This window comes from Eriocheir sinensis, unplaced genomic scaffold (assembly GCF_024679095.1).
Source record: "Eriocheir sinensis breed Jianghai 21 unplaced genomic scaffold, ASM2467909v1 Scaffold39, whole genome shotgun sequence".
NCBI classification, from domain to species: domain Eukaryota; kingdom Metazoa; phylum Arthropoda; class Malacostraca; order Decapoda; family Varunidae; genus Eriocheir; species Eriocheir sinensis.
The window spans coordinates 1,123,366-1,132,500 of NW_026111709.1; positions in this window are offsets into that span (position 1 = coordinate 1,123,366).

Below are 9,135 nucleotides of genomic sequence, written 5' to 3' on the forward strand. Positions count from 1 at the left end.
GGAGGTCGTTAGCCGTGGTAGGCAATTCACCGGAGAGCAAACAAACCCGGGCAGGTGGAGGTCGTTAGCCGTGGTAGGCAATTCACCTAGGAGAGCAAACTCTAAACAAACCCGGGCAGGTGGAGGTCGTTAGCCGTGGTAGGCAATTCACCTAGGAGAGCAAACTCTAAACAAACCCGGGCAGGTGGAGGTCGTTAGCCGTGGTAGGCAATTCACCTAGGAGAGCAAACTCTAAACAATAAACCCGGGCAGGTGGAGGTCGTTAGCCGTGGTAGGCAATTCACCTAGGAGAGCAAACTCCGAACAATAAACCCGGGCAGGTGGAGGTCGTTAGCCGTGGTAGGCAATTCACCTAGGAGAGCAAACTCCGAACAACAAACCCGGGCAGGTGGAGCTCGTTAGCGTGAGCAGTTCACCTAGGAGAGCAAACTCCGAGCAAAAAACCCGGGCAGGTGGAGCTCGTTAGCGTGAGCATTTTACCTAGGAGAGCAAACTCCGAACAATAAACCCGGCCAGGTGGAGGTCGTCAGCCGTGGTAGGCAGTTCACCTAGGAGAGCAAACTCCGAACAATAAACCCGGCCAGGTGGAGGTCGTCAGCCGTGGTAGGCAATCTGCCTAGGAGAGCAAACTCCGAACAATAAACCCGGCCAGGTGGAGGTCGTCAGCCATGGTAGGCAATCTGCCTAGGAGAGCAAACTCCGAACAATAAACCCGGGCAGGTGGAGGTCGTCAGCCGTGGTAGGCAATCTGCCTAGGAGAGCAAACTCCGAACAATAAACCCGGGCAGGTGGAGGTCGTCAGCTGTGGTAGGCAATCTGCCTAGGAGAGCAAACTCCGAACAATAAACCCGGGCAGGTGGAGGTCGTCAGCCGTGGTAGGCAATCTGCCTAGGAGAGCAAACTCCGAACAATAAACCCGGCCAGGTGGAGGTCGTCAGCCGTGGTAGGCAATCTGCCTAGGAGAGCAAACTCGAACAATAAACCCGGCCAGGTGGAGGTCGTCAGCCGTGGTAGGCAATCTGCCTAGGAGAGCAAACTCGAACAATAAACCCGGCAGGTGGAGGTTGTCAGCCGTGGTAGGCAATCTGCCTAGGAGAGCAAACTCGAACAATAAACCCGGGCAGGTGGAGGTCGTCAGCCGTGGTAGGCAATCTGCCTAGAGAGCAAACTCTAAACAAACCTGGGCTTGTGGTGCTCGTTATACTGTCGTAGACAATCCACGCGATGGGAACACCAAAGAAAAGGAAAATAAAAGGAACACCAGAAAATGGAAAATACAGAAACGAAACATCAAGAAAAGAAACAAAAAGATCATCCACCTTTAGGCCCTAACATCGCCAAAATTATGGATGGGTCTCTTCTGGGGAGAAAGCGGCTCATCCAGACCAAAGAACATCAACCAAAGGATGATATGAATAAATGAAATTAAAAAAACAAAGAAAAATACATCAAGGAAAGAAAAATATAACAAACATCATCCACCTTCCGGCCCTGACTAACATCACCAAAATTATGGGTGGGTCTCTTCTGGGGAGAAAGCGGCTCACCCAGACCAAAGAACATCAACAAGGGATGATATAGAAAAGAACACCAAAAAAAATGGAAAAAGATCAGAAAAAACATTGAAAAAGAAAAGCAACAGAAATAAATGAACAACATCAAGAAAAGAGAAATACAAAGAAGCATCATCCACCTTTCGGTCCCAAACAACATCACCAAAATTATGGATGGGTCTCTTCTGGGAGGAAAGCGGCTCATCCAGACCAAGGAACATCAACAAAAGGATGATAGGAAAAAAGAACATCAAAAAGCATCAATAAGAAGTAAAAGAAAAGAACAGGAAAACATCGAAAAAGAAAACTAAAGCAATAAAAAGAACGAAAAACACGACATCAAGAAAATGAAATAAAACAAACATCATCCACCTTTTGGCCCTAACAACATCTCCAAAATTATGGGTGGGTCTCTTCTGGGAGGAAAGCGGCTCACCCAGACCAACGAACATCAACAAAAGGATGATAGGAAAAAAGAACACCAAAAAAGAACATCAAAAAAGAAAACCAACACCGAGAAAACACAAAGGAAAAAAGAAAGAAAAAGAAAAGAAAAAGAAAACAAATAGAAAAAAGAAAAGAAAGAAAGAAAAGGAAAAAGAAAAAAAATAACAAAAACAATAAATAATATAAATAAATAAATAAATAAATACAGAATATAGTAAAATTAACTAACTGACTCTAACTGCTTAACTAACTATCAAACTATCTATTTAACTAACCTACCTAACTGACGGTAATACAGCTGTTTGACTACCCATTAACAAACAAACAAACAAACCACTTAACGATCTAACATGGATAGTGAGGTAAGGTGGGATTAGACTTACAGGAGCTGCCTTGTATAAACCAACCGGCCTCTTGCAGACTCCTGACGTTCTTATGTTCTTTTACGTTTAAGAATATGGCCCTTAAACCCCATTCACACCTGTACTAATACCTGACTGGTTGGGTGACTCTTCTACCTCTGCCTGCCTCCCCTAATGTTACTCTCTCCGCTATAAGCACAAATCTTCCCTCCCCCATAAAACCCACACCTAACCTATCCTAGCCTTCCTGTATACCCCCTTCTCACCCGTAATAATACCTGGCTGGTTGGGTGACTTTTTCTACATCTGCCTGCCTCTTCCTGTTACTGTCTCCTACTGTTACTGTTACTGTTACTGTCTCAACCATAAAACCCACACCTAACCTAGCCTAACCTTCCTAACCTAACCTTACTGTATACCCCTTCATACCTGTGCTAATACATGACTGGCTCACTTCCCTACATTCAACCACTAACACATCCCCCCACACACACGCATAAAACTATCAAACCCTCATTTAAAACAATATATCAAACACTCACAAGAAAAAACACCAGGACGCAACACTGTATAAGGCAAAGATGATGGTGGGAAGAGGGGTGAAGGGGGGGTGGGAGGTCACACGATAACCTACGCATTACCCCGGCGCGCTCCTCCGTCCCCTTGGCCCGTGACCCCGCGCAGGTAACAGCAGACCCCCTCAGCCGGCGACACAGGACCGATTGTGACACGCAGGTTACCTCAGTTTACCTTTCCCAGGCATACCCATTTCACTGACCCACGCGTGAGGAGGAGGAGGAGGAGGATAAAATAGCAAGGGAAAAAGACGACGAGGTAGAGGTCAAGAAAGGGGAGCTAGCGAGAGGGAGAAAAAGGAGGAGGAGGAACACAAAAAAAACACAACGGAAGAACAAACAACAGCAGAACTGCTGGTCCTTACGAGGCTGTTTGTGACAAGCTACACTAACTATATATCTAACCAAAGGTGGAAAATGAAGGACAGCAAAGGCGAAGGCTCCTCCCCACCCCCCATCCCTCCAGCCAAAGCTAGCACGAAAGGAAAAAGAACCGTGCAGCATGGAAAAACTGCATGGAAATTATGTAGGAAAGAGGAAAGAACTACCATTACTGCTACCACTAACCGGGCGATAAAAGCGGACAAGGACACCAGTATTCGAAAGAACTTAACGTTATTACGACAATGAGTAATATCTTAGTTGCTGGTTGGATTCAAAACACTTGTCTAATCTATTCTTGAAGGCCGTAACTGTTGTACTATCAACGACATCACAGGGAAGAGAGTTCCAAACATTAACAACTCGATTGAAGAAGTGTTTAGCTTCGTGCGACGAGAATCTTTTACTACTTATCTTCATATTGTGATTTCTTCTTGTGCTATTTGTGTGTGTGGGGTACGTGTGTTTGTGGGGAGTACGTGTGTTTGTGTGTGTGGGGTACGTGTGTGTGTGTGTGTGGGGTACGTGTGTGTGTGTGTGGGGGGTACGTGCGTGTGTGTGGGGGGGCACGTGTGTTTGTGTGTGTGGGGGTACGTTTGTGTGTGTGTGGGGGGGGCATGTGTGTGTGTGTGGGGGCATGTGTGTGTGTGTGTGTGGGGGTACGTGTGTTTGTGTGTGGGGGGCATGTGTTTGTGTGGGGGCACGTGTGTGTGTGTGGGGGGGGTACGGGTGTTTGTGTGTGTGGGGGGGGGTAAGTGTGTTTGTGTGTGTGTGGGGGGGTACGTGTGTTTGTGTGTGTGGGGGGGGGGGTACGTGTGTTTGTGTGTGTGTGGGGGTACGTGTGTTTGTGTGTGTGTATGTGGGGGTACGTGTGTTTGTGTGTTTGTGGGGGGGTAAGTGTGTGTGTGTGTGTGTGTGTGTGTGTGTTTGTGTGTGTGTGTGTGTGTTTGTGTGTGTGTGGGGGTGTGTGTGTGTGTGTGTGGGGGTACGTGTGTTGTGTGTGTGTGGGTGTGTGTGTGTGTGTGTGTGTGTGGGGAGTACGTGTGTGTGTGTGTGGGGGGGGGGGTACGTGTGTTTGTGTGTGTGTGTGGGGGGGGTACGTGTGTTTGTGTGTGTGTGGGGGGGGGGTACGTGTGTTTGTGTGTGTGGGGGGGTACGTGTGTGTGTGTGTGGGGGGGGGACTTTTGTTTGTGTGTGGGGGCATGTGTTTGTGTGTGTGTGGGGTACGTGTTTGTGTGTGTGTGGGGGTATGTGTGTGTGTGTGGGGGTACGTGTTTGTGTGTGTGTGGGGGGGTACGTGTGTTTGTGTGTGGGAGTACGTGTGTGTGTGGGGGACGTGTGTTTGTGTGTGTGTGTGGGTGTGTTGTGTGTGTGTGGGGGGTACGTGTGTGTGTGGGGGGGGTACGTGTGTGTGTGTGTGTGTGTGTGTGTGTGTGTGTGTGTGTAAGCCATCTATTTATATTTATCAATCTGCACATTACGTCGATATCTGAATCTTTTTATCTATCTTTCCATCAGCCTATTATTCTATGTATTTCTATCCGTTAATGAGATTTAAGAGGCAGGAATTGGTTGTTTTTGTGGGTGTCATCACTAAAAATTATTATCCAAGCTTATGACGATTACAAAATGTACAAATTGCAAATATTAACCTCGCCCTGATCCTCTTGTTTCAATCACATACAGAAGAAGAGCTAAGTTATTAAGCAATAGAAACTCCACAAGTAAACGCAAGAAAGTGTAAATACTGACCTTTTCCTGATGCTCCAATTTCTTACATGTACAGAGAAATCTTAGGTCGGCACTGTCAGACCCCTCCACACCTCACATCAACGATTTCCAAAGGCCAAAAAGGAGACAAATCAGGTTCTAATGAGTGTTTTTAGGGTTCTTGGTACAGAGGCAGGGCCAAACTACCACCAGGGTTATTAAGCTACCCAAGGAAATGCCCAAAACTCCTAGGAAAACCGTGTCAAATATGTGTGCTTGGGCGCCGATATGTTTAAGAGTATGTCCCTAAGTTATTAAGCAAGACAGTTCGCGCGAGTGACGGTTCAGTAACTCCTGCTACTCTTCCTTTTTCCTCCGCCTCTTCAGCCCACGTGCCGCGCCGCTAAAGCCTCTGAGCCACGGTTGTTACACGCGTAAAACTCAGCGTGGTCAAAGCGGACACCTACTGTTTGATATCTATTCTCTGTTTCTGTCAGTACAAGCGAGTCGGTACAGCCGCCGGTATCACAGTGAGCACGGCGGGATATTATTCATCCGGGGACTGGATTCCGCGAACTTTAATGGATTACACACACACACACACACACACACACACACACACACACACACAGTAGCACACCACGCCACACGCTTCATAGCTAAGCGAATCCAGTCAAAGCAAACTTACTTAAAACAGTTCCTTTGTGAAGAGTGGAACAGACGCGCCCTCGCCCCGGTGAAAAAACGTGGGCGGAGTGGTTACCCTCGCGCGACAATTGCCCGCGGCAATAACAGTCTGGAGACGAATGATTCGTCTTGACGTGGGGCGGCGGGAGGCAGGGAAGAGAAGGAGGGGAAGGAATAGCCACAGGAGAGGAACACATAGGGCTAGAAAGCGGAGAGATAGGACAGTAGGCAAGGAATTGTCTGTACGAGGGGCGACGGGAGGCAGGAAAGGGAAGGAGGGGAAGGAATAGCTACAGGAGAGGAACACATAGGGCTAGGAAGCGGAGAGATAGGACAGTAGGCTGAAAATTGTCTGTACGAGGGGCGACGGGAGGCAGGGAAGGGAAGGAGGGGAAGGAATAGCTACAGGAGAGGAACACATAGGGCTAGGAAGCGGAGAGATAGGACAGTAGGCTGAAAATTGTCTGTACGAGGGGCGACGGGAGGCAGGGAAGGGAAGGAGGGGAAGGAAGAGCTAGGGATAGGAAGCTGATAGGACAGGCTGGGATTTGCCTGTGCGAGGGGCGACGGGAGGCAGGGAAGGGTAGGAGGGGAAGGAATAGCAAGGGATAGGAGGCTGATAGGACAGTATAGGCTTGGATTTGCCTGTACGAGGAGCGGCAGGAGGCAGGAAAGGGAAGGAATAGGGCCGGGACAAGCGAGGGGAGAGGGAGGAAGGCTAGGGGAAGGCAGGTGACAGAGGATAGTGGACTGGGAAGACCGGCGGAGGAATGATGGGGCAGGGAAGGGAAGGAATAGAGCGAGGCAGGGCAAAAGTGGGGCTAGAAGGCTAGGAGGAGGCAGTGGACAGAGGACAGTGGGTTGGGAGGACCAGCGGGAGGACTTCAACTGATTCATCTGCACGTGGGGCGGCAGGAGGGAAGGAACAGCACCAGGAATAGGAAGCGAAAGGAAAGCTAGGGGGAGGCAGCGGGGATAGGACAGTAGGCAGGGGGGACCGGGGAACCTCAGCTGTTAACCACACTCGCTCGCTAACTGAGGCAGCCCCAACCCGGCTTGTCTGGGACTGCACGCCCGACACAATACGCTCCGCCGCAGATCCACGGCTAATGGGTCTTCGGCAATATCGAGCCCTAGGAGCCCACTACGACTGCTGTCTACAACGGTCCACTGTCACATGCAAAGGAAGAGGATCGTATATAAAGTAACAGTGTATAAACTACGACTACTACGACTGCTGCCCATAACGATATGCTCGTACGAGAATATAAACACAAATATAATAGGATCTAAGTTCTTCTATATATGCTACTGGACTCCCTACAGGCACTTCGCGATCGCATGTTCTCTGGCGCTGTGACCCTGAACGCGCGTCTCTGATTCAAGCCCGTATTCTTAAACGTATCGGCATCTGACTTAGCCTGTTTGAAAAGCTGGACTATTTTGTGATGCTATATTGATGGTTTTACCCGACTTCTGCACCTTGAGCGAGAAAAAAACACCCTTGAGAGCCCGGTGAATCTTCTTTGTGGCCTTGGGAAACAGTCGTAATGGGAGCCTGACACGTAGAAGTTGATGGGTTGTGCAAGGACTGTTTTTTTATAAGAGTGATGGTTTTACCCGACCTCTGCACCTTGAATGGGAAAAATCGCCCATGAGAACCAGGGTAATCTTTGTAGCCTTGGGAAATAGTCGTCGAGGGAGCCCGAGACGTTAAAGAATATGGACCTGAGTCTCTTCACCGCAGAAACTTTTGTACACCAGAGGAAGAACTTAAAGAAACAAAAAAAAGTCCACTATACACCGCTCCTGTAACGAAACTAGAATGATAATCCAAAGAAAGAATGTCAATTGCGGCTCTTTGTTCTTCATTTCTCTCCCAAGCAGACTATACAGCGCTTGGAGAAGAGATATATCTCGCATTTGAGTTCTCAGCACGAGGGAAAAGCAGCAGTGTAGCAAAAGTGGGAATCTATCGAGTCTCAAATCTGAAACCCACGCCGCTCCGCCTCTCTGTAACGAAGACCTTGTGTATACATAGACTTGGGAAAGGAAAGAATACGCCTCACTGCCTTTATTTATATATGTTTTTTCTTGCATCAAAGGAAGGTCAAATTGAGCGTTGGGAAAACCTCGCAAGCAATTCAGACTCTTTCGCCTTTTGAAACTTTTATGAATTGAAAACAGCGCCGCAGGGTAGAGAACGAGATACCCAGATCATGACAGTCTGCTTGCCGAGGGATTCCAGGGACGGTACTGTCAGACGCTTCCCCCTGTCACGTGAACTATTTCCAAATAAGGCCAAACAGGAGATTAGTCGGCTACTAATGAGTTGTACTGTAAGTCCGTAGTACAGAAGAAAGGTGAAACTACCAGCAAGATCAAAAACTTCCCTAAGAAAGGGTAGGCGGTGGCCGAACTGGTAGCGTACTGGGCCCACATTCACCGCGTGATGGACGACGCGGGTTCGAATCCCCACGCTACCACTCGGATTTTTCAGTCACCGCCGAGTGGCTTAAAACTACCCACATGCTGTCCTGAAGACCACCCATCAACCCGGACTCTAGAGGAAGCCGTCCAAGCGAATCAAGAACGAGTTCCGGGGGGCAGCATGAGCCAATGCAAGATGGCGCCACTATAAACACTCGCCTGCGCCAGAACGGGCTGGGCCGACCATCAGGCCCCACCTGGAAGAAGCCTTGGGCCGACCATCAGGCCCCACCAGGAAGATGCCTACCGGCCCAACAGGCAACGACGTAAAAAAATTAAAAAAAATAAAAAAAAAATAAAAAAAATGAAAATCTTGTCAAATATGTGTGCTTGCCTGCTTGGGCGCCGAAATGTTTGAAAATATGGCCCCCAGTCTCTCCAGCTGGGTCCATATTCTCAAACCTGTCAGGGCTTACATATACCCACACTTGATAAAGGCTTCTGTATAGGTTGTGTTAGTATTTCCTGGTTAGTTTTATGAGCCTAGTGATAGTGTGACAAGGCTGTAGTGCCTTTCATCTTGACAGGCAGTCACACCTAAATGTCATGACTGACATTCAACATAATTTTATTCGCCCATTCACAAAAAAAATATATATTGCCGTGACGTGGGTAACGTTATTTGTGGGATTTCATATAACTATTTATTTCCACTTTATCAAAGGAAAAAAAAAAGCCAGAATCCTGAGGTGAAGATGTAATAAGTATGCATCACCAGAATAACACACATATTCTGTATGTGATCACACTATCTTACCAGCAGTGTCTCCAATGACATTTTGGAAGGAGCCACTTGCAAATATCCTCAGGGCCAACAAAACCTGGGTGTGGGTTAGTATTGCATGGCCACGATGGGTCCTTCTTTGCAGGTGAGGCTGCATCTCCTCGATCATCTGCTGCAAGGCATGCCGAGGGAAGCGGTATTTGAGG